The sequence below is a fragment of the Spermophilus citellus genome, assembly GCF_964194105.1.
Source record: "Spermophilus citellus genome assembly, chromosome: 1".
Classification (NCBI taxonomy): Eukaryota; Metazoa; Chordata; class Mammalia; order Rodentia; family Sciuridae; genus Spermophilus; species Spermophilus citellus.
The window spans coordinates 241,131,396-241,158,076 of NC_138182.1; the positions used below are offsets into that span (position 1 = coordinate 241,131,396).

The 26,681-nt window shown below is 38.9% G+C and overlaps 1 protein-coding gene and 1 pseudogene across 3 annotated transcripts in view; both read right to left on the reverse strand.

Annotated features, from left to right (window-relative positions):
* Positions 1-26,681, reverse strand: part of RAB3C (RAB3C, member RAS oncogene family) — a 250,165-nt gene that overhangs the window by 45,955 nt on the left and 177,529 nt on the right. The window lies entirely within an intron of this gene.
* LOC308652540 (zinc finger CCHC domain-containing protein 9-like) lies at positions 8,232-19,445 on the reverse strand (annotated as a pseudogene). The gene is made up of 2 exons: positions 19,404-19,445; positions 8,232-9,024 (listed from the first exon to the last, which is right to left on the reverse strand). The product of its transcript is annotated as a zinc finger CCHC domain-containing protein 9-like (transcript).

The following is a 26,681-nucleotide window of genomic DNA, read 5'->3' on the forward strand; positions in this document are numbered from 1 at the left end:
TAGTTGAAAATAAGAATGACTCAATAATGGGACCTGCAAGTCAGATAATAGACTGCTGTTTGAACTCTTCCAAATCATTTTTTTCCTTCTTCTCCTTTCTGGGGCTTAGCCATCAGCTGAAGACACCATGTCCCAGCCTTCTCACAGATGTGGCTAATCCCTGGTCGATGGAATCAGTATAAAATGGAAGGAATAATTTTTGTTTTGCTTGCCCAAAAGGGAGAGCTTATTCTTGGCTACCTCATGTACCCTGTTTTGCAGGAATATGGCCAAGGCTATGAGCCAGCTTCTAATATGCGATGAGATTAGCACTCTGGTGAAGATTATGTTAGCAAATTGGAAAGAACTTGTGGCCCTGTAGGACTTTGTGGAAGACCACCTAATATAGTCTAGTTGTGCTATTAAATGGAACACAGAAACAATATCTTATGTCACTTAGCCTTGTATTTGAGGGTCCTTCTGTTAAAGCAGCTTAGCTTTAATCAGAACTCTTATCTAAACCTATGTGAATTAAGTATATATCTTTATATGCACCCATCTACTGCTGCATTCCTCTCTTACAGTAATTCCTTTATGCAGATTCTGAGCCCACCACAGAAAATGGGAAAATACTTTTTAGGGCCTTTCTTCCCCCCCGCCCCCCAGCAGCAGATGGAATCAAGTAATTGACTGCTTACTTCCAAGACTAACTATAATTTCTAAAATATTCCAGTTTAGTCATTATCATTCCTATATCACCAGCCATGACTGTTCTTCTTTGCATGTGAAGTTTCTGCATGATTTCTCTGTCCTTTGGGAACACGAGCACACAGCCACTGGCCTATAAATGCATTTTATCTTAAGTACAAACATAAAGAAACCTGGCAGAAGGCCTATTTGTCAAGCCTTTGAACCTGGAACTAATGTGTGTTGGCCCATTAGTAATGTATATGGAGTCTATTATAAGCAAGAAAAAAGAAGCTAATACATAATATGTAGGGTTAAGGGGTTTTGTAAGTGTGGGTAAAAGTCAGATTGATTTAGTACAACAAAGTACAGTTGTTGTTGTTGTTTTAACTTTCAAATACAGCATTTTTTTTCAGATCTTAGATTTTTTTAAAAAATATTTTTTGGTTATAGACACAATATCTTTACTTTATTTATTTTTACTTTTTTGGTGCCGAGGATAGAACCCAATGCCTCACACATGCTAGGCAAGCACTCTACCTCTGAGCCACAACCCCAGCCCCAGGCCTTAGATTGTTAAGTCTTCTAAATTTATATTACATTCTATTAGACTAATAATTCACAGGAAAAAGTTTCATCTAATGCTTCACTCAGAAAGTACACTGTATATTATGGGTAAAATTTCACACGTTTCATATGAGTACAGTTTGAATGCTGGATTTATGAAGAATAGAAAAGACTATAGCTCCACATTTTTCTTTCTTGCTGTGGCACCATGTCAAGAACAGTTGCTAAGGGAGTGAAGGCTAAAAAGTCAAAAGCTTGAAGGTCTTTACACTTTTCGGAATTTACTTGAGGAGTGAATTTGACACATCCTCTGATAGTCTTCTCTGGTTTCTAGAAAAGTTATTTTGTTATAACCAGTTGTTACATTGCACCATTTCAAGAGCTCAGCTTTGGGTGAAGCAATGGTGGTCTTATGACCTGCAGGAGATAGTCCAAATCTAGAAGGTTGACCTCAAGCCAGAAAACAGAAGGCTCCCTTTCTGGGATTGAGATATTATTTCAAATCCCATAATTTTTATAATTACCCATACTATGAGTATGAGACAATGACATGTTCAATAAGAAAGAACATCAGGATTTTAGAATTTCAGAATCCTTGCAGGAACCTAGACTTTAATTATTGACTGCTTTCTGGTTCCCATTGCTTCTCACTTCATACTGGCACCACATGGCCTATAGCACGGTGCGTTGACCTGCTTTGGAGATTAATGCATGCTGTTGTGATCCCTAGTTCCATCACTCACCGTTCAATATGCACTTGATTATGCTCGGGGCTATAGAGATGATCCTTGCAACTTTGAGACTTCTGGTCTTAGCTTTGTGGCTTCTTATTTCAGGCATGAACTTGTATCTTTCTTTGCTAGAAACCCTGCAGAGTTTTAGAAAGAGATAAAGCACCCCAGCTCTAGAGATTGGGAGCTCTGGGGAGAAAGAAGAGAGACATACAGCCAAATTCCTTGTAGGGGTGCTATATTCCCAAAGACTGTTATGGGCTTTGTAGCTATACTGATAATGTGTTATCTACACTGAACTTCAGAAATATAGCCAAGTGCAAACAAGGGTATATCCTGCAGAATACACTATAAGAAAAATGCCAATCAGTCCAAGTGGGAAGATAGTAGCTCCAAATTGATGTGGTAAGCCCATATTTCACTAAGAATGGCTGGGGAAAGCCTGAACATATAGTTGCATTTATATCCACAGAGATGAAAGGACTCCTCAAGGTCACTTAGAGCTAAGCTTAGTACCTGGGGATGCTGATTCCGTCCAGACTCCCACATTCTCTTTGTTGTTGTTGTTGTTTTTTTTTTTTCTTTTCCTTAAGCTCGCTAAAGAATTCCATTTAGAAAAATAAAATGTGGATGGTCCCTCACAAAATGTGATTTTTCTGTGCCTTCACCCTGAGTTTGTGGTGGTTGAGCGGCAGCACAAGGCTGTGCCCTGATGTGCTCACAGGCAGCACGGAAACACAGCTTTTTCATTATATTTATGGAGACAAAGACACGGCAGGGATTTGCTTAAACATTAAAAAACACCCATCTTCAGGGATGGAGAAAATAAACGTTTCCTAGTGTGAGGGAAGTACTAGCCTATAGAATTAATAGTTTAAAAACCCTGATTATATTTTCCTGCTCTACAAAGAATAAAATTGCTAATGACACCACTAGCTGACTGTGAGCTTTTCCCTCCTTCTGCACAAAACGCTTTCCAAAAAAAGATCTGGCTCCTGTCAGCAATTCACAGAATGCAAGGACTAAGTGTAGAGTACAAACAGAGGGCCCATGAACCACAAATAATGTGTTTCCTGTGTGCCTGGTTATATTGACTGGCAACATTTAAATGAAAGTCTTATAAATGCCTTAGGAATATATTATTATGCAGCAGCATGAGATAGAAAAGGAAATTTAAACTTTCAGACATCATTCACTGGGGACACTAGGCAGCTTTATCCAAATTCAGGGACAAGGAATAAGCATTACCTGAGACAGATACTTTCAAATTCAATTGAGTACATTATAAAAATGATTAGTCACCTCACATGCACCAGATAAAGTACATCACTGTTTTCATAAATAGCTCATCTCTTTGAAGAAACAGGACCAATTGGTTTGAAGAAATGTCCTTTCCTCATTCCTTTTTTCTGGTACTATCAGTATAAATTTGTCCTTAATAACTGTGTGTGACGCTGACCTCTATCAAAGCCGTCTTCAAAGTTGTCTTCTGTCATCTGCCAGGTTCTGTGTCCACAGATGATGAAAACTCAGGATTAATTTAGGTCCCAGTGCTCCCCAAGAATTTACATCAGACTTTAACAACTGACATGGAATGAATACAAAACGCTTTCTGTAATATTCATAGAAGAAGGATGTGCTTGGGGTGTGGGTGTGGAGAAGAGGGCAGAACACCTGTAAACCCAACCCAAATCCTCATTGCTCAGTGAAGGAAGGGCCCTTGTCTATTCCAGTCAGAAGGAATTCAGAGAAGTAAATGTCATTTCACACTGTTTGTATTCACATATTCCCATCACCACCCAGTACAGGAATGTATTGAAGGGTTTAGTGAAATCTGAAAGATCTGGGTTTGAATATTGCTCTAGCCATGGAACAGCTGAGAGGCCTCAAGCTAAGTTTTTATTCTTGAAATAGTGGGGTTAATACTAGTATTTTTTTCTCCCAACTATTTTTGGGAGAAAAAATTTCAAACGTTTCAAACCTATATACAAGTAGAAGTCACACATCTAGTTTTCACCCAAGGTCACCAATTGTTGACATTTTGCCACATTTGCTTTTTTTTTTTTTTCTTTTCACATAACACTTTTTGGTGGTTGTTGAACTGTTTAAAAGTAAGTTGTGGGCTTGATGACATTTAAATACTTCACAGTTATCTCCTAAGAATAGAACACAGCCTTCTCCCTAACCACAGCTCCATTAAATCAATGAAGAAATCTGAGCCAGATACTAATGTATGGTCTGTATTCAGATTTTCCCAATTATCCCAGTATAGTTTTTTATTCTCCATTTTTTGGTACCAGGGATTGAACCCAGGGACTGAACCACATCCCCAGTGGTTTTATTTTTTATTTTGAGACAGGGTCTTGCTAAATTGTTTAGGGCCTAGCTAAGTTGCTGAGGCTGGCTTTGAATTTGCAATCCTCCTGCCTCAATCCCCAGGCACTGGGATTACAGGTATATGTCACCATGACCATGCAGGCCCAGAATTATCTTTATACCTGATGTTTTTTGTTTGTTTGTTCATTTTGTTTTGTTTTTTTTCCTGATCAAGGATCCAGTTAAAGTTCATGTGTTACATTTAGCTGTCATCTCTTTAATCTATTTGAATTTAGAGCATTCACCTCCTTTTGTTTTTCAAGATGTTGACATTTTTGAATAGTCCAAACCAGTTGTATAATGTCCCATATCTGAATTTGTCTGGTTCCTTGTAACCAGATTCAGGCTAAATTTTCAATCTGAACACTATGTGTAAGATGCTGGTTCCTTCCCATTACATACACCACAAGGAACACAGTGTCTTTTGTCTCATTACTGATGATGCTAACTTTGCTCAATTGATTAATAATATATTTTCGGTCATAGATTTATATATTTTTTTCTATTGTAAAGAATTTTTTTGGCAACATGTAACTAACCAATGACATGATACTTTGAGGGTGTGAATATTCTATTCTGTAATATCCTTATCCATTGATAATCTTTGACTCAGTTACTGCATTCATGGTTGAAAATTTGTGATATTCTATTTTTCCTTTTACTTGTATTACCTGATATTCTACTGCAAAGAAAAGCATCCTCCTTTGAGTTTCATTATAAATTGGTACTTTTGAAATGTAATGCATTATAATCAAATAATATCTACATTTAGAGTTGTGAGGGTTAAAACAAAAGTATCTAAAATTCCTGGATCATACCAGTAATCGACAAGCAGTAACTATTATTTCTAATGATAATTATTTTATCTTATGTGCTGGAAGCTAACTTGTTGATTTAATGTTGCAGCAGAGCACCTACTAATCTACAAATATTGCTCAGATCAACATTTGGCACTTCCTGACAAGAAATGACAGTGATTTCCCTTGTTCTTAAAGATTAAAATGGTTCAAATGTTAGATAGCTTTCTGTTACCATAAGAAATATCTGAGATAAATCAACTTATAAAGAAGAAAGGTTTATTTTGGCTCACAATTTCATAGGTTTCACCCTATATGATTAGTTGGACCCATTGCCTTGGGTCCTGCAGCAAGGCAGTACAATATGGTAGGAGTGAGTTGCTCTTCTCCTGGCAGCCAGGAAGCATAGAGAGAGACGCAAAGGGGTGAGGGTCACAATATCCTCTTCAAGGACAGACACCAATGACCTAACTTCCTTCTTCTAGGCTCATCTCTTAAAGGTTCCACCACCTCCCAATAGTGCCACTTACTGTTACAAAGCCTTCAACATATGGGTCTTTGAGGGATGTTTCATATCTACACTGGCAATACCTATAGACTAGGCAAACAATTCACAAATTCACAGCTGCTCACATTCCAGTCACATCACTGCTTCTGTCTCAAGACCCAGTGCATGACACCTCCTCTGCTAGTCCCTGCTCCACACCCACAAATCTAACAAGCTCCACCACCCTGACTATTCTCTACCTTTGGAGGAAGGGAGAGGCTCATTCTTTGCAGTGAGTGGCAGTTCCAGTTTATTGAGAGGCCATTACTTAAACAAGCAGGCTTGGAGGAGAGTAATAATGGGACGTCAAGGCAGCCATGATATACAGTGAGCTGCTTGCTTATTTTCTAATTTTTCCTTTTTGGTTTCTAGGGAGTCTTATCTCTTCAATGCTAAATTACCTCATTGGCAGTAAGTTTGTAAAGCCTTTAGGGAAGCACATGAACTCCTCTTAGGGTACTAGATGATAATTTATGTATCCTAGAGACAGGGTATGAGTTACAGAAGAAATATATCTTGCCAAATACATATCCATTACTGACCTGTGTACCCTTTCCTTTTCTATGCATTCTCTGCCTTTCTTGGTCCTGCTCTATGCCTAGGGAAGTTGACTATTACCTGGATTTTCTACCCATGTGGTTTCTAGTTGGGTTTGGCAATGGAAGTCACCAGCAGGAGCTCAGATGGCAGGAGAAGAAAGAGGCCACTGTCTCTCCTTCTCTGGGAGTTTCTCCATACTATAGCTCTTGTGGATCTGGCCGCCATAGCTCTTCCTCTCATTGGAGATAGTTAATATTTTTTTAAATCTCCTCTGCCTTCAGCTTTGAGGGCAGTGGTAGTTTCCTGCCATGACGTCTGCAGGTGTCTCACTATCCCATTTTCTTATCTTTGCCAACATTCTTGTAAATAATCTCTTTACAAGTCTCTTTCTTTGAACCACCTGGGATGGATTCCTTTTCCTGCCAGGAACCTGCCAGAGCCCTGCTACATACTGAGATCCTGGTTATCTATCAGGTTCTATACAAGAAGATTATTCACATAATCCTCCCTACCACTCTGTGCAGCGGATCACAACTACCACATTATAAGTGGGTAAACTGAGGCTCACAGAAGTTACATGGCATGCCATGTCATGTAGACCTACCATGCAATAGAGGTTGCTAGTCTTGCTCTATTCTATATAGAGTGCTTGTGGATTACAGTGTGCTTCTGCATCTGTAATCCACAGAGCAACTTCTTTGAAGATGGTCTAGGAAGTTTTTAATTTCATAGGTGAGGAGTGGCCTGAAGATACGAATGTTACTTGGAATAAACACCAAGAGATCTAACACAAAAGGCTTGGAGTTCCCTAGCCCCTGTTGGAATTAAATCTCTCTTCTCCTACTCACGTTAGCTTGAATTCACAGGAAAGGGCAATTGCTAGGCGAACCTATTATGTCAATGAGCCTGACTGGAGAAGATGAAGATCTAACAGGAGTTTTTTTCCTGGACCAGTGATTTGCATTTGCCCTAGGAATGATAGAGGGAAGGAGATGAAACATTTGGTGGACCACATCAACATGCTATCAAGCTGAATTATGGTTTACTCTACTTGCAAGATCCTCCATTTCCATATCTGCTGCCCTCTTTTTTATTTTTGCCTTCTCTTTTGTGTTTCTCTATATCTTGTGCCTGTAATTTATGCAATAACTTCTATGTTTCTGTCTCCCATTACCATGGAGTTTTTCCTCTATGTCCAAAGCCATCTCAGTTCCTGTGAGTGTGCTGTACATTAATGGAAATCACCATGCATTGGGACTGGAAGACCCAATAAACAGAATTAAGTGATGCCTGTCCTCTTTTCTCTGGGGCCTTTTGTCGACACTCCTATTTTCTTAATACTTTCCACAAAGCTTATTTTTTTGTTTTGTTTTTTAAATAGCAAATACATTTTTATTCAACATTTTTTAAATATAGATTTTGTGGCAACTTATAAATTTCTATAATAATAATAATAATAATATTTTAAACCAAGAAAACAATATGACCAAAAATTCATTCACAGATGCAAAGCAGTATGCTTTGTTTAGAAGTGGTTCAATTTGATGCATAATTTGCTTTTCAAAAAGATGATTGTTGGGGTTCGGGTTGTGGCTCAGTGGTAGAACACTTGCCTAGCATGTGTGAGGCACTGGGTTCAATTCTCAGCACTACATATAAATAAATAAAATAAAAGTACATTGATAACTAAAAAAAAAAAGATGATTGTTTACAATCATCTGTATAACTATATATGTATATATGCATATATATATACATATACAATCAACTATATAACTTAGTTTTGTCTACATTCTATTCACTAAAAAACAAGTTCTTTCAGAGAATCCAATTTAATCATCTTGTGCTTTTCTTCAGTGATTTTCTCCAAACAGTGGTAGAAATACTCCTTGAGGGACAAAATGCAGTAAACTGATTCTTGATCCTAAGTAAGCCTAATTTGGAAAGCATGCCCATTTGGAAAGTAACAATGTGACTGATAGTAATTAACAACAGTACTGAATGTTATTAAAAATTGAAAGCTTTAGATATTTTTGTTTTGGGTTTCTTTGGTTTAGGTGTATCCAAAATTTCTTCATAGTCTGCACTCATCCCCTTTGCCTAGCAACCAACTATGATCATTTGATCTGAATTTTGACTTTCAGGACAATCTTTCTTAAAGTATTCCACAGAACCACAAAGTTTGCAATCACCACCATCAGCATAGAGTCCTTTGGTTATCAGGACATGATTGGGACAGATGCCCCATTTCCCTACAAACAAAACATTTTGCAAAAGGAAATTCACCAAGAGCTGAGTCTACTTTACCCTTGCATTTGGTTATTTCATGCTCTGGAGATCCACATCAATAACATATTCCAGTGCCCATATTTTGATTTTCAAGGGCAGCTGGGCAATCTGAAATTCCATGGCCAGGTGTTTATAGAGGAAACATACCATTGCATCTTTCTTTGTTGTTTGTCTTTTTAATCGTCTTCCTTCCCATCATCTTTCTTCAAAGAAACTGCAGTTTCTTCCATTACTTCCTGGCTGTCCGTTGCTATCATCTGCCCATTGTAAACCATCTGTGAGTTCTGTTTTAGGTATTCCATGAATCCATTCACATCTTCATTGAAGTACTATTTTTTCTCTTTTGTTCTTTTTATGTTTTGCTTGGGGTGCATCATTTTTAAGAAAGAGTCTCTTAACTTCAAGTTTTTTTATGATTTGGTAGATTTTGGCTTGTTCCCTTCAAGAACCCCTACTTCATATCCTCCCATTGTGCTGCAGGCAAAGGTCTCTTATTTTGTGTGGTAGTAACCTGTGCCTACCTGACCATGTTGCATCAATCCCGTGTAAATCCTCTAGAGGAGTCAAGTTAGCAAGCCAGAGAAGCCTGGCCCCCCAACCTCACAAAGTTCTTTTGGCCCTTTGTTCTAAGCGGCATTCAATATGCATTTTACACTACGTGCTTTTTAAGATAAAAAAATTATAGCTAGGAATATTTCTGGTAGACAGTTACTCAGCAGGCCAGGGTGTCAATGTGAGGTATTTCTTCCCATAGCCTGAGTTCCGTAGGGATAGAAGCCAGATGGTATAGCAGAAATTGTACAAGGATGAGGGTTTCCTTTACCTGACCACTGAGTTGAAATCCACAGTGGGAGACTCACACTATGAACCTTTTTAAAATTTCATCAGAGAACTCCCGGCCTCAGGCTCAACCATGCAGACTCCTGGGCTCTAGACCTATGGAGGGGAATCCCTGGAAAGAGTCAGCATTTCAAACAGGCTTTTACAGGGGTCTCCTCTGTGCTCTAAATCCAAAAGCCACATTTATTATCTAAATAATTTGAGAAAGTTACAGAACTTCTCGGCGAATCTTACTTCCTTTGCCAAAGGTAGAGAAAACTTCTCTCATAAAGGTGTTAGAAACATTTAAAAAAACAGACACTAGTATGGCAGTATGTATAAACGTGGATGTATAACCAATGTGATCCTGCAATCTGTACATGTGGTAAAAATAAGAATTCATACCCCACTTGAATCAAATGTACGAAATATGATATGTCAAGATCATTGTAATGTTTTGAGCAACCAATAAAAAAAATCATTTAGTCTTTTGTCCAGAATATTTTAACACTTAACAAATAAATTTTAAAATAAGTCATTAACATATATTCCATGCTTGTATAATTATATCAAAATGTATTCTACTGTCATGTATAACTAAAGACCAATAAAACCAATGATCCTTACATAATAAAACTATCAATAAGTTAATATTCACATTGACTAGTATTTAATTTTTAGTAAAGAAAGACTACAAAAAATGATTTCTAAAAGCATAACTAATTAGATGATCTGAACTACAGTTTGGAATATCTAGAAGATGTGTATGAGTTTGCTACTTTCTGTTTCATACAATCCTGCAGAAAAAAAGATGTATGATAGACAACATATGGTAATTCATACATTAATGCTTTCTAGAAGATTCTATTTTGTGCTTTGCCTGCTCTTTATCCTCTTTCTTTTGGAATTTTGTCTGAATGTCCCTTCCACCTCCCCAAAAGGAGACACGAGGGGAATTATTTAAGGAAATGGTTTCATATATTTCTCACTCTTTTTTTTTGTGTGTGTGTATCTATGTATGTGCGTGTGTGTGTGGTGCTGGGGATTGAACCCAGGGCCTGGAGCATGGAAGGCAAGCACTCTACTGAGCTACATCCCCAGCTCAGTTTCATATACTTCTCATGAACAATCTAATATGTTGCATATGAAGACGTGAAAAGCGCCATGATTTTTCACTACTCTGCTGGTATGGAAGAGTCCTTCAGTGATATGCTAGAGCAGAAGGTCTTACATGTTAACACACATCCTATTGAGGAACTTGCAGATGGCTATGGCCTCTAGAACCTGCAGCTTGACACCCTGCATACACACTTGGGAGAAAGCATGGTTTCAAAAAAGGGGAAAAGACTTTTTACTCCTCTAAGAATTAAATTTGAATTGTATATTAAGGCGATATCCAAGATGAAAAAATAATGCAAAGAATGAAATAACAAACTAGAAATGTAAGATTAAAATCATGGAAATCTAATTGAAGTAAAATATTATGAGCACAAAACCAGGAAAATGCAAATCTATTACCAGTGATTCCTCTACCTGGATGATCACCAGAAATACACAAGTGCTTTTAAAAATTTGTAGATCTTTGGGACTCATTCTAGACATACTGACCCAACCTCCCCAGAGGTGATGTCCACAAATTGAATTTTTAAAAGAGCTTTACATTTGGGCTTAAGTAGCACAGATTGTACCTGAAGTCTACACATGCATACCTGTAGGTATATGGGCATACTTATGTGTATATGTGTTTTATTAATTTATTCTGAACTCTTCCTGTCAATTACAAAAAAAATGTTCATAACTCTTTATTAGAAAACATAAAAGAAGCAAAACTTTCCCAAGAAGTGAATTCTAAAAGAGGCCACTCTTTTGGTATTGTTTATGTAGGGTTCTGGGGGATCAAGTAATAGGATAAACTTGGGGGCTCATTTTAAGTCTGGCACTAAGCCTTAGGGTCCATGGAGGAGTTTGAAGCTGTGTATCTCTGTGGAGTGATCCAAATATTTTTTTGTTCTTCCACTGATTACTGTCCTGTGGCAGTAAGGGTCTTTCTCATGATCAAGCAAATAACAATACACATTGTACATAGAGAATTTTCAAACAATAAAACAACAAATGTTTTCAATTATTGGTATATGTCAGCAAATATGACAAGCAAAATAATATCGATTATGAAATATTTCTTCTTTCAAAAATATTATTAGTCTACATTCTACAATTTGTTGTTGTGTCTTAATAGCACATATATACATAAAATCACAGAGATACATGTACATATACTTAATACTGCAGTACTTTCAAAAGAAAGAATCAAAACTTGATATACTTCAATCTCTCATTAAAAATGGAGTTTTGAGATATGCTTTAATCTAAAAACACTATCTTGTTGGAGATTGTTTTAAAATTTGATTTTGAAACAGTGAAATAGAATACAAACTACAGTTTGTATTATATTTGGCAAATACAAATTTTAGTTCACACAATAAAATACTTAATGGATTTTGAAAATATCTTTACAAACTGAAGTTTATTTTTCTTTTTAAATTATTTGATAAAAAACCAAAATAACACATCAAGAAAATGAAGTGACTGAATGCACAATTTAATAGTTACGATGGTTTCAGTCAAATACGGCTCACTCATTTATTTGTACTGGTATGTATATATATACACACAAATTCAATACAAGAAAACATTTACTGCATCTATTTCTGGTTCTGATTATGACTTCACTTCCTAATATTAAGTGAAAATACTTATGTGGTCTATGGGAAGAGCTTTTACAAAACAGTCTGCTCTGGTGGTCAGACTAGGTATACTGCTGCTTCCTTCCACATCCCTTCTCACCAAAATCTGTGTTTCTGTGGTTCAAAGCTGATGCTTCTGGATCTAATCTCCTCTCCACTCTTAACTGTAAAAGCATTTGTCTTTATGGCTGTCTTCATGCTCCTTCCCATTCTCCCTTTCCTTTTTGTAAAATTTCTTGGTGATGCCAGACACGGTGGCACACACCCATTATCTCAGCAGTTCAGGAAGTTGAGGCAGGAGGATTACAAGTTCAAAGCCACCCTCAGTAACTTAACAAGGCCCTAAGATACTTAATGATACTCTGTCTCAAAATATAAAAAGGAGATTCAACTATAGAACAGGTAATTTCAGGCTGCCATTCGCCTGCGTCTCGCAGACAAATTACTCAGGCTCAGTGCTAAAGAACCCGCGGAAACTGCTTCTTGGAGCCTGCTCCTATCAGAAAATACACCGAGCCCGGAGCGGCCGAATTCTGGCTCCTGGAACTGCTCTGGTCCAGGGCTAAAGAACCCGCGGAAACTGCTTCTCAGTCCAGATCCTGCTGAATACTGTGGAGGGACAGAGCAGAGCCGCCGTCCGAGCCCGCAAGGAAGGCAGACCTGTGACCGACCGGCGGAACAGGCCCAGCGGCCTGCCAGCATGGTAGACACGTCACACCAATTCGAGTAGGGGCAGAGCAGAGCCGCCGCCCGCACCCGGAACAGGCCTAGCGACCCGGACGTGGTATCACTTCACCCCAACTGCAGTAGGGGCCGAGCAGAGCCGCCGCCCGAGCCCACAAGGTAGGCAGACCTGCGACCAACTGGCAGAACAGGCCCAGCAGCCTGCCGGCGTAGTAGACACGTCACACCAATTGGAGTAGGGGTAGAGCAGAGCCGCCTCCCGCGCCCGGAACAGGCCCAGCGACCCACCAGCATGGAAGTCACGTCACCCCAATTGGAGTAGGGGCAGAGCACAGCCGCCTCCTGCGCCCGGAACAGGCCCAGCGACCCGCCGGCGTGGTAGACACGTCACCCCAATTGGAGTAGGGGCAGAGCAGAGCCGCCACACGCGCCTGCAAGGTAGGCAGACCTGTGACCGACCAGCAGAACAGGCCCAGGGGTCCGCGGGCATGGTAGACACGTCACACCAACTGGAGGAGGTACAGAACAGAGCCGCCGCCTGCGCCTACAAGGTAGGCAGACCTGCGACCGACCGGCAGAACAGACCCAGCGGCCCGCCAGCGTGGTAGACAGATCACCCCAATTGGAGGAGGAGTACAGCCGCTGCCCGCCCTGCAAGGGAGACTTGTCAACTACACAAGAGCAATATAAATATATAGGGGGAAAATTTCAAAAACACAACAGTTTCACCAAGCAGAAAAAAACGCGAGCAGTATGAAACGACAAGGAAAGAAAGGACCACAAGCAATGCAGGTCAACTCAACTTTAGAAGAGGTAACAGCTGCAGCAGATGGAATGTCAGATAAAGAATTCAGGATATACATGCTTCAGATGATCTGGAATCTCAAGGAAGACATGAGACAGCAAAATCAGACAATGAAAGATCACTTTGACAAGGAATTACATAAACAAATCCAAGAAGCAAAGGATCAATTATACAGGAAGATAGAGGTAATAAAAAACAAACAAACAGAAATCCTAGAAAGGCAGGAAGGAATAAACCAACTTAAAAACTCAATTGAGAATACTACCAGCAGAGTAGAACACTTAGAAGATAGAACATCAGACAATGAAGACAAAGTATTTCAACTTGAAAAGAACATAGACAGCTCAGCAAGACTGTTAAGGAACCATGAGCAGAACATCCAAGAAATATGGGATAAGATAAAGAGACCAAACTTAAGCGTCATTGGGATACAGGAAGGTATAGAGCTCCAAACCAAAGGAATGAGCAATCTATTCAATGAAATAATACGAGAAAACTTCCCAGACTTGAAGAATGAGACAAAATCCCAAATCCTAGAAGCCTACAGGACGCCGAATGTGCAAAATCATAAGAGATCCACACCTAGACACATTATAATGAAGATGCCCAGCATACAGAATAAGGAGAGAATTTTAAAAGCTACAAGAGAAAGGAAGCAGATTACATTTAGGGGTAAACCAATCAGGATAACAGCTGATCTTTCAACACAGACTCTGAAAGCTAGAAGATCCTGGAATAACATATTTCAAACACTGAAAGAAAATGGGTTCCAACCAAGAATCGTGTATCCAGCGAAATTAAGCTTCAGGATGGAAGATGAAATTAAAACCTTCCACGATAAACAAAAGTTAAAAGAATTTGCAGCTAGAAAACCAACTCTTCAAAACATCCTTGGCAAAACATTTCAGGAAGAGGAAACGGAAAAATAACAATGAAAACCAACAGTGGGAGGTAGGACAGTAAAGGGGGGGAAAATAATCAAAGAGGAAAACAAACCATGTTTAGTAACATAAATAAACAAATATGGCTGGAAGAACAAACCATATCTCAATAATAACCCTAAATGTTAATGGCTTAAACTCACCAATTAAGAGACACAGGCTAGTAGAATGGATCACAAAACAAGACCTAACAATATGCTGCCTACAGGAGATGCATTTGATAGGAAAAGACATACATAGACTGAAGGTGAAAGGTTGGGAAAAATCATATCACTCATATGGACTTCAGAAACAAGCAGGAGTGTCCATACTCATATCAATTAAATAGATTTCAAGCCAAAGTTAATCAAAAGGGATAAAGAGGGACACTACATACTGCTCAAGGGAACCATACACCAACAAGACATAACAGTCATAAATATATATGCCCCAAACAACGGTGCAGCTATGTTAATCAAGCAAACTCTTCTCAAGTTCAAGAGTCTAATAGACCACCATACAATAATCATGGGAGACTTCAACACACCTCTCTCACCACTGGACAGATCTTCCAAACAAAAGTTGAATAAGGAAACTATAGAACTCAATAACACAATTAATAACATAGACTTAATTGACATATATAGAATATACCACCCAACATCAAGCAGTTACACTTTTTTCTCAGCAGCACATGGATCCTTCTCAAAAATAGATCATATATTATGTCACAGGGCAACTCTTAGACAATATAAAGGAGTAGAGATAATACCATGCATCTTATCTGATCATAATGGAATGAAACTGAAAATCAACGATAAAAGAAGGAAGGAAAAATCATGCATCACTTGGAGAATGAACAATAGGTTACTGAATGATCAATGGGTTATAGAAGACATCAAGGAGGAAAGTAAAAAATTCTTAGAGATAAATGAAAACACAGACACAACATATCGGAATCTATGGGACACATTGAAAGCAGTTCTAAGAGGAAAATTCATTGCTTGGAGTTCATTCCTTAAAAAAAGAAAAAACCAACAAATAAATGATCTCATACTTCATCTCAAAATCCTAGAAAAAGAAGAGCAAAACAACAGCAAAAGAAGTAGAAGGCAAGAAATAGTTAAAATCAGAGCTAAAATTAATGAAATCGAAACAAAAGAAACAATTGAAAAAATTGACAAAACTAAAAGTTGGTTCTTTGAAAAAATAAATAAAATCGACAGACCCTTAGCCATGCTAACAAAGAGAAGAAGAGAGAGAACTCAAATTACTAGAATATGGGATGAAAAAGGCAACATCACAACAGACACTTCAGAAATACAGAAGATAATCAGAAATTATTTTGAATCCTTATGCTCCAATAAAATAGAAGATAGCGAAGGCATCAATAAATTTCTTAAGTCATATGATCTGCCCAGATTGAGTCAGGAGGATATAGACAACCTAAACAGACCAATATCAATTGAGGAAATAGAAGAAACCAACAAAAGACTACCAACTAAGAAAAGCCCAGGACCGGATGGGTATACAGCAGAGTTTTACAAAACCTTTAAAGAGGAACTAATACCAATACTTTTCAAGCTATTTTAGGAAATAGAAAAAGAGGGAGAACTTCCAAATTCATTCTACGAGGCCAACATCACCCTGATTCCTAAACCAGACAAAGACACTTCAAAGAAAGAAAACTACAGACCAATCTCTCTAATGAACCTAGATGCAAAAATCCTCAATAAAATTCTGGTGAATCGGATTCAAAAACATATCAAAAAAATTGTGCACCATGATCAAGTAGGATTCATCCCTGGGATGCAAGGCTGGTTCAATATACGGAAATCAATAAATGTTATTCACCACATCAATAGACTTAAAATTAAGAACCATATGATCATCTCGATAGATGCAGAAAAAGCATTTGACAAAGTACAGCATCCCTTTATGTTCAAAACTCTAGAAAAACTAGGGATAACAGGAACATACCTCAACATTGTAAAAGCAATCTATGCTAAGCCTCAGGATAGCATCATTCTGAATGGAGGAAAATTGAAGGCATTCCCTCTAAAATCTGGAACAAGACAGGGATTCCCTCTCTCACCACTTCTGTTCAACATAGTTCTCGAAACACTGGCCAGAGCAATTAGACAGATGAAAGAAATTAAAGGCATAAAAATAGGAAAAGATGAACTTAAATTATCACTATTTGCAGATGACAAGGTTCTATACCTAGCAGACCCAAAAGGGTCTACAAAGAAACTATTAGAGCTAATAAATGAATTTAGCAAAGTGGCAGGATATAAAATCAACACGCATAAATCAAAGGCATTCCTGTATATCAGCGACAAATCCTCTGAAATGGAAATGAGGAAAAACACTCCATTCACAATATCCTCAAAAAAAAAAAAAATACTTGGGAATCAACCTAACAAAGGAGGTGAAAGACTTATATAATGAAAACTACAGAACCCTAAAGAGAGAAGTAGAAGAAGATCTTAGAAGATGGAAAAATATACCCTGTTCATGGATAGGCAGAACTAACATCATCAAAATGGCGATATTACCAAAAGTGTTCTATAGGTTTAATGCAATGCCAATCAAAATCCCAATGGAATTTCTTGTAGAAATAGAGAAAGCAATCATGAAATTCATATGGAAAAATAAAAGACCCAGAATAGCAAAAACAATGTTAAGCAGGAAGTGTGAATCAGGCGGTATACTGATACCAGACTTCAAACTATACTACAGAGCAATAGTAACAAAAACAGCATGGTACTGGTATCAAAACAGGCGGGTGGACCAATGGTACAGAATAGAGGACACAGAAACCAATCCACAAAACTACAACTATCTTATATTTGATAAAGGGGTTAAAAGCATGCAATGGAGGAAGGATAGCATCTTCAACAAATGGTGCTGGGAAAACTGGAAATCCATATGCATCAAAATGAAACTGAATCCCTTTCTCTCGCCATGCACAAACGTTAACTCAAAATGGATCAAGGAGCTTGATATCAAATCAGAGACATGGCGTCTGATAGAAGAAAAAGTTGGCTATGATCTACATACTGTGGGGTCAGGCTCCAAATTCCTCAATAGGACACCCATAGCACAAGAGTTAATAACTAGAATCAACAAATGGGACTTACTCAAACTAAAAAGTTTTTTCTCAGCAAAAGAAACAATAAGAGAGGTAAATAGGGAGCCTACATCCTGGGAACAAATCTTTACTCCTCACACTTCAGATAGAGCCCTAATATCCAGAGTATACAAAGAACTCAAAAAATTAGACAATAAGATACAAATAACCCAATCAACAAATGGGCCAAGGACCTGAACAGACACTTCTCAGAGGACGACATGCAATCAATCAACAAGTACATGAAAAAATGCTCAACATCGCTAGCAGTCAGAGAAATGCAAATCAAAACCACCCTAAGATACCATCTCACTCCAGTAAGATTGGCAGCCATTAGGAAGTCAAACAACAACAAGTGCTGGTGAGGATGTGGGGAAAAGGGTACACTTGCTCATTGTTGGTGGGACTGCAAATTGGTGCAGCCAATTTGGAAAGCAGTATGGAGATTTCTTGGAAAGCTGGGAATGGAACCACCATTTGACCCAGCTATTCCCCTTCTTGGTCTATTCCCTAAAGACCTAAAAAGAGCATGCTACAGGGACACTGCTACATGGATGTTCATAGCAGCACAATTCACAATAGCAAGACTGTGGAACCAAACTAGATGCCCTTCAATAGATGAATGGATAAAAAAATGTGGCATTTATACACAATGGAGTATTATTATGCATTAAAAATGACAAAATCATAGAATTTGGAGGGAAATGGATGGCATTAGAGCAGATTATGCTAAGTGAAGCCAGCCAATCCCTAAAAAACAAATGCCAAATGTCTTCTTTGATATAAGGAGAGTAACTAAGAACAGAGTAGGGATGAAGAGCATGAGAAGAAGATTAACATTAAACAGGGATGAGAGGTGGGAGGGAAAGCAAGAGAGAAGGGAAATTGCATGGAAATGGAAGGAGACCCTCAGGGTTATACAAAATTACATACAAGAGGAAGTGAGGGGAAAGGGAAAAATAATACAAGGGGGAGAAATGAATTACAGTAGAGGGGGTAGAGAGAGAAGAGGGGAGGGGAGGGGAGGGGAGGGGGGATAGTAGAGGATAGGAAAGGCAGCAGATTACAACAGACACTAGTATGGCAATATGTAAATCAATGGAAGTGTAACTGATGTGATTCTGCAATCTGTATACGGGGTAAAAATGGGAGTTCATAACCCACTTGAATCAAAATGTGAAATATGATATGTCAAGAACTATGTAATGTTTTGAACAACCAACAATAAAATATATATATATATATATATATATATATATATATATATATATATATTAGGAGCTGGGGATGTAGCACAGTGGTTAAACACCCTAGAGTCAAATCCCTGGTACTATATATATATATATTTTTTTTTTTTTTTGATGTTTACCATGTACTTGGCTTCTCCAGATGCTTGGTTCTACCAAGACTGCCAACCAGTGAGCATGCCCTTCCCCTCTGCGGAATGCACTCACCCTGCATGCCAAAGAACTTTTGCCCCTTGTGGTTCTAGGGCTCTTATTGCCAGCTGCTTGGAAGCTATTCCAAGTCATCAACTTTACATGTTCCAAAGCAAACAGTTATAGAACCTTGCCTATATTGCTAAAGCATTAAAATAAGCTCTGCTGGTAGACTTAATGAACATAAAACAGAAGTGGCCTGCAGTAAAACAAAACAACACAATACAAAAACCCAAACACTCTCATTACCATCTAATTTCTTCATATCTTACTTTTCAAACCATACACACCACCACCTCACATTTATTTTTACGGTACTTGCTGTTTATAAAGCTGTTTCATTTACCTGATTCCACTTGCTTTTCACAAAAATATTATTGTTAGTCATCGTGGCCAATGTTATCTCCATTTTAGAAAGGAGTAAACTGTCAGGATGACCTATCTACTATGGGGAAGGTCAGCAGTGGAAAGAAAAACTTTTCTGATACCAAACTGCTCCTAAGTAGCATCACAAACCTTTTTTCTACTACATTGGAGCAGGATAGCTCTGATTTTTGGCAAGAAAAATTTAGTGAATATTGATTTTTCATTCTGATTTTCTAGTTAGAGAAAGATTACCAAGGAAGTCACAGAACAAGGGTGGTCACTGTGCAGAAGTTTATTATTTGGTAGAAATAGCTCATAAAATGTTAGGTGTAAATGAGTTAAATATGCTCTCACTTCTTACAGTTTCATGAAAATATAGTAATCTCATATAAAAAATCAAATTTGGGAAACTCTCACTTTAAAATATATAATATCCAATAGTTTAGACCCATTTATCTGAATACTTGAATGTATAGTCTTTTTCAGTACAAAGATAACTTTTTTAAAGAAACCCTAATATTTTAATTTAAGCATCAGATGACCCTCTTAGAATCAGAGGTTGAAAAGCCTACTGGTGGATGTGAATGATATTTCAACAAAAATATTACCATTGGAAATTAAGTACTTATAAGTCCTTCTACATCTGAGCCTACTCTGTTTATTCTTCAACATTCATCCCAACTTTTACCTTCTTGAACATCTTATTTTATCCCCAGATAGATGAGGTATATTTCTCTCTGCACCTGCTGAGATTGGCATTTCCCATTTTGTCCAGCTCAATTGTTCTTCTTGTAACAACCCACATTTTCCCTGTGGATCTGCCCTGCTTCTCTGGAGCCCCATATTGTTGGAATGGGCCAACTCTCCCTGAAAGTCAGTGGGAGCCTGCGGTAGAAGACAGTCAAGCAAGTCTCCTTGGGCATAGTGGGGTGGGTTTAAGGAACCCCAAACACAAGGTTTGTCTAAAGTTTCTGTAAGACAGAATATTACTTTGGTGGACTAAGAGCTGGGAATTGGAATCTGGGTTTGTGGGACAACCATGGGGAAAGTGTTGCCTGAGTAAAGTCAGCTTTGAGGCAAAGCAGAACCAGGGCAAGGGAAAGAGGAAAATTAATCCAGGGAGACAGAGACCTTTGTTGTCACCATTGAACTTCTCCATTGACTTATGCCTGTTGCTGGACCATGTCTGGACTCTCCAGTTGTTTGATCCAGTGACTTCTTGATTTTTCCCTTCAGGAAAATTGAGTTGCATTTTCAAGCATAAGGGAGGTGACTCAAAACAGAGTAGGAAGGAAGAGCATGAGAAGAAGATCACCACGAAATAAGGAAAAGAGGAGGGAGGGAAAGGGAGAAGGGGAATTGCATGGAAGATGGAAGGAGACCCTCATGGGTTCACAAAATACATATATGATGGTGTGAGGAGGAAGGGAAGAAAAAAAAAAAGAGAGAGAGGTAAGTATCACAGTAGAATGGGTAGAGAATAGTAATGGGAGGGGAGGGGGACAGGGAGGGGAGGGGAGAGGGGTATAGGGAGGGCAGCAGAATACAACTGACACGAGGATTGCTGTATGTATACACATGGATGTATAACCAATGTGATCCTGCAATCTGTACATGGGGAAAAATGAGAATTTATACCCTATTTGAATCAAATGTATGATATGTCAAGATCATTGTATTTAGTCTTGAGCAATTAATAATATAAAAAAGATGTGTAGGAAGAGGAGGATCCCATTTAATTGAAAATACAGAAAGTTCTGTTGGGATGTGTTGAGTTTGAGATGCCAGAAGGATACTAGCAGAAGGAACTGGGGATCAGTGGAATTAATGGGTCTAGACTTTAGTAAGTCTGTGAGGGGAAATACCTATTTGTCTGCACATTAGGATCACCTGGGGAGCTTTTCCAAACCAGTGATGTCCAGGCTGCATCTCAGACCAATTTAATCAGAAGCTCTGGGTGTAGAAACCAGGCATCAGTATGTTTTAAAGCTCCTAAGGTTGCTATAATTTGAAACCAACAATGAGAAATAATTCCCCAATGTGTCTAGAAAGTATTTCAACTACTGGAAAATTCAGGCAATATGTCAAAATATTTGGAGACTTAATTATTGACTTAAGGAGTTGTTTCAATTTTCGCAAGAAAATGGTGTATTTGTAAGTCCTCTTTCTCATTTGTCCCTATCTTGCAATTCAATGAAAAATTCAAATTAAATGAATATAAGTGAAACGAACATGAACATGGACTTTCTCAGTTAGCTGGATCTGAGTTCAAACCCTGCCTCCTCCATTAGTTAACCCTGGCTGAGATACCATACTTGTTTAGTCTTAATTTTTCTGATTTATAAAAATGAGAAGAAAGCTAACTTTGAGAAGGCTGGGTGATGAATGAAATAATTCAAAGAAAATACAGATCTAACTACTCTGCAGTTGTTCAATGTGTCGATATTAACTTAAATAAGATATACGGTCATGTGTACAACAATACGAGTAAATTTCTATTATTCTGCAGCTAATAGTCTTAAGTGTATTTGGTCTGGGGTTTACAGCCATCCCTGAGTACATACACGGTATTAGAAGCTTCTGTCATCAACCCTCATGGTTTTATAGCATTTTCACCTTGGTTAATGTTGTGAGAAGAATGGATTCTAAATGAGGCAGCTGGTGCCCAAAGCAGAGCGGCAGTGATAAGGCATAACAAATAAGACAGTGGTTCCTTGCTCGCTTTCTTTCTCTCTCTCTCTCTCTTTTCCACCAAGGCCTGGCTTAGCATCTAAATTTTATCAGCCCCATTTTGTATTTAGACTACAATTTCCTTCTCTCATGCCTTCTCATGACTATTTCTTCTCCCTAGGCTGCATACTTTCACACCCCCAGCCCCCACCATACATGTGCCTTGTTTCCTAGCACACACCCCTAAAACCAGCCTGTTTCTTTATCTCAAAACTCTTCCCCCTCATTTAGTGGCATCATCTGGTTTTGCAGATATTTTTCACAAAACCTTGACAGGCATTAAACCAGAGAAACCTGCTTAGGGAAAAGGGAATATGATACATTTACATACCATTATCCAAAACGTAAGATTTCCACAGCAAGTATTGCTTATTTTCGATAATACCAAAACACAACCACCTATTTAACCTTGTGGCATCTTTCAAGAAAGCTATGATTAGGTAAAGGCTTTGACAGTATTTAGTTCAAAGAGAACATTATACAAAAGTGAGAAAATATCCCTCCTTTCCCCATCACTCACTGTTCAATACTATGCACTTTATCAACGCATACAAAACGTATTTTCTACTGAAAAGTGTCCTAAAGTTTTTATCAAATCTGTCTTAAGGTTCACTAAAGCAGAATCCAGCAACAATTTCACAAATAGAAAATCACATACACATGAAGGCTTTTGTTCCCAGTATAGACGAGTAGAAACTGATTTTCTTTTCATTTTTTCATATTATAATAAAACCCCAAACAATAGAATTCAGCAGTTCTCGTTTCAGAGAGAAACAGCAATGAAATGCACTGGACTCACCTGGCAGGAGGGGAAGGCAAGGTGGTGGCAGTGCTGCTGGGGTTTTCGGCCTACAGCATATGCATTGAACACAAAACCATCTTTGGCTGTTTTTCAAGACAGAGAGAGGCAGGGGTGCTGCAGAAAGATACCGTGAACTCCTTATATGGAAGGAAGCCAGGCTGGAGCAGCATGCAGAGCGAGCTGGATTAAATGTGCAGATTAGGGGAACAGCTTGCTTTATGTACATGAGTTAAATTCAAAGCTTTCTGGCCTACTGTTAATAGCAGGCTTGGTGAAGAAATAAACAATGACCCGGTGACACCAGGCTGGCAGAGACAGGCAGAGCTGCTCTCGCTATCTGGCTGGCTCTCTTTCTTCAACCTTCATTTTTGTTGCAGAGTGCTGTCTTTATCTGGGGATTTATCTACAGTATCTACTCTGGCACAAAAAAGAAAAGGCTTAATCTCAGTTTGGTCTGGAGTACCTGACCAACAATCATGGACAGGCATGTTCAGAATGACTGGGAAAAGGAGTTAGGACAACTGATAATCTAATAGCACCGACTAGCATCATCACCTGAGGAAAGAGGGAGCAATTCCTGCAATTCTAGCCACAGAGCTCTCAATAGTCTTCAGATGCAAATGCAGCCATGCTCATGAAAGAACTCCAAAAGTGTCAGGTGTCATCAATGTTACTATTATTGTAATTATTATGTATGGTCTCTGTGCTAGTTCTCCATCACTGTGACAAAATACCCTAGATAATCAACTTAGTGGAGGAAAAATGTATTTTGACTCTTAGTTTCGGAGGTCTTTTGATCCTGTGGTTTTGGGGGCTGCGGCGAGGCAGGAAACATGATGGGGACCTTGTGGTAGAGGAGGCTTCTCACCTTATGGTAGCCAGGAAATAGAGTGGGCATGAAGGAATAAGGTTGCAATACCTGCTTCAAAGGCATGCTTCCCAGTGAACTCACTTTCTTCTACTAGAGACCACCTCCTAAAAGTTAAACCACCTCCCAAAGCACCACAGGCTGGCAACCATGCCTTCAGCAAATGGCATTTGGGAGACATGTGAGGTCCAAACCATAACCATTTCTAATGGCAATTCTGGTCCCAGCTCAGAAAGGTTGGTAGATACATCCCTCTGAGATCTGTATGTAGGTAGAACAGTTTTGTTTTTTGTTTTTTTTCCCTCCAACTCTGCTCTTGATGGCTTATATCTAAGCTGAACTCCTACCTCCTGGGCCTCTTAATTTCCTTTCTGCTTGCCACCAACATCCTCAAAATGACAGAGGCTTTTTAACCTTTGTCCCAAGCAGAAGTGACATATTTATCTTTCCTATATGAATCTTTCCTATTTGGGGAAGGAGACATAGAATAAAACTAAGCGTGCTTACTTCTCACATAAGCAGATGTTCTTATTTTGACACATGGACTCATGGTCTTCTGTGATTGGGTCCGTTTCCTTTTCCTGCCCTTGCTCCCACCCCCTCGGTTGTGTCACCAGGTGAGTTCAGTACCTCAGGGGAGCCATGTGGTCCAGGAGAAAATAAAAAATAACCTGGATGTTTTCCTGAATTTTCTTTTCCAAAGCCCAAAAGTTTGAGAGAACTTAGGGATTTCACAGAGATCTGTACTGAGAGCCTGGAAGAATCATGGATTGATAAATGAGTTAAATGAGATTTTCCTGGGCTGTGGGCTGGGGGGTGAGGTAGAGAAGAAGGAAAGAGCAGGGTCTATGCAGAGCTCCTCTCTCCTTTTCTACCTATGAGGGGGACACTGGGAAAAAGGATGCTAGGTCAGCCCACCCCTCCCCATGCATCCCTAAACCCTGGACTTCAGAATAGGAGACAAACTTGAAGATGGAGTTGGGATTCAAAAAGTCAGGAAGGGCTGAGGTTTCTACCTCTTGTCTCTCTCCTTATTACTTTTCCTGTTTTCCTTAATGACACTTTGATGACTTCTCTAGTACTTAAAGAAAATGGAAAGTTATATTGAGCAATACTTTTCATACTTTGATGTCCTAAATCCTATGTCCTACTACTCAAAGTGTAGTCCATGGACCAGCAGCACCACTGTCACTTGGGAGCTTGGAGAAATGCAAATTCTCCAGCCTCTTCTCAGACCTACTCAATCAGAATCTTCACTTTAACAAAATCCTCAGTTGACTAAGTCCTCTCATCTGGTTTACAGCACTCCAAATTGTGGAGGCCTGAGTCTTTTACCAAAAAAAAAAAAAAAAAAAAAAAAAAAAAAAAAACCTATGCAGTAAAATAAGTAAAAAAAAAAAGGTGGGGGGAATTTTATCAAAAGAAAAACTGAGACCCAGAGAGGTTGAATAATTCAGAAAAATAAATGCAGGTTTGTCAAACTGTCTTGTGCATTTGAATCACCTGGTGATTTAAGGGAACATTTAGGAATCCCAATGGCCTGGCAGCATCCCAGACCAGTACATTCGGATGTTCTGTTAGTGAGAAAGCACCACCAGTTTCATTTACAACTCCCCAGATGTTTCCAGTGTTCAGCCAATTTGGAAAGTCTGGAATTTAGAAGACTTTGGCAGTGAAGAGAGTTTAAATTCTGGGTTTTCGGGATGACCAATTCTCAGGGTTTGCTCAGGACTGATCTGGTTCTAGAAATGAAAGTCTATGTCCCAGGAACTCCCCTCAGTCTGGAGCAAGCTGGGACAGGTAGTCACCCTTGTTTTCAGATGCAGAATCCAGCCAACTACCTACTGCTGCAGAGTTGAGTCCAGCTTTTCATCCTTAAACCTTTTTCTCTGGTTTACTGTGGGATAACCCTGGACTTGGATGAATCATGGGCAGGCACAGCTTTAAGAGTGTGGTGAGACAGGTCATCCTGCATGCTCCTTTAGAACTGAGACACACTCTTAGATAAGTTCATTTGCATCTCACAGGGCACATCAAAGGGAGCAAAGGATCACTGACTCTTTTCAAGCATGGTGATGGGGTGATGGGAAGAAGGATAAGGGTGGATACTCTCTTCTTACACTCACTCTTTAGTCTTTCCAAGTCCTCCCTCCCTTCCAGCTTAAGGGATATATCTGGTAATAGGTGGAAGGTCATTTATTGGTTATTATTAGTAGGCTTGCAACATCCTGTTTTCTTTAATGAAAAAGCAGCCCTACATGCAAATCCAGGGTCTCCAAAATAAAAATGTGATGGCGTATATTCTGCATTCCTCATTTTTGAGGTGGGTGAGATTTTCTGACCTATTTATTTGTAAGAAATATTTTTAAACAAGAGAGGCTGGTGGACCTTCACCTTTACCCAATTGAGGAGAGCTGGGCAGGCAGCGGTCTGCCTATCATGCCGGACCTACATATCCCTGAGCCTCACAAGATGAGAACCAGGCACTAATTAGAGTGCCTCTAATAGGTCACTGGCAGACTCCCTACCCATAGCAGAAGACAGTTCTAATTTCCACTGATGGGTCTCTTGACAGACTTATTTTGTTTAAGGCAGCATGAAAATTCTCTGTTGATCATGAAAGGATTTGTCAGCCAACATTTAGTCAAAAACAATAACTTTTCGAGATTCCTGGCTCAATTAGGAAATCTAAAGGATGTTATTGTTAGAAGATAACAGGAAAAGAGAGAAGAAAGGAAATAAAAATTGATGTTTAATCCCCAAATGCATTCTCAGGCTATACCTTGGCCATGTGCCCAAACATGCCCATAGGACAAGCACCTTCATGGGATCACAGCATGCTTATTAATATATTTACT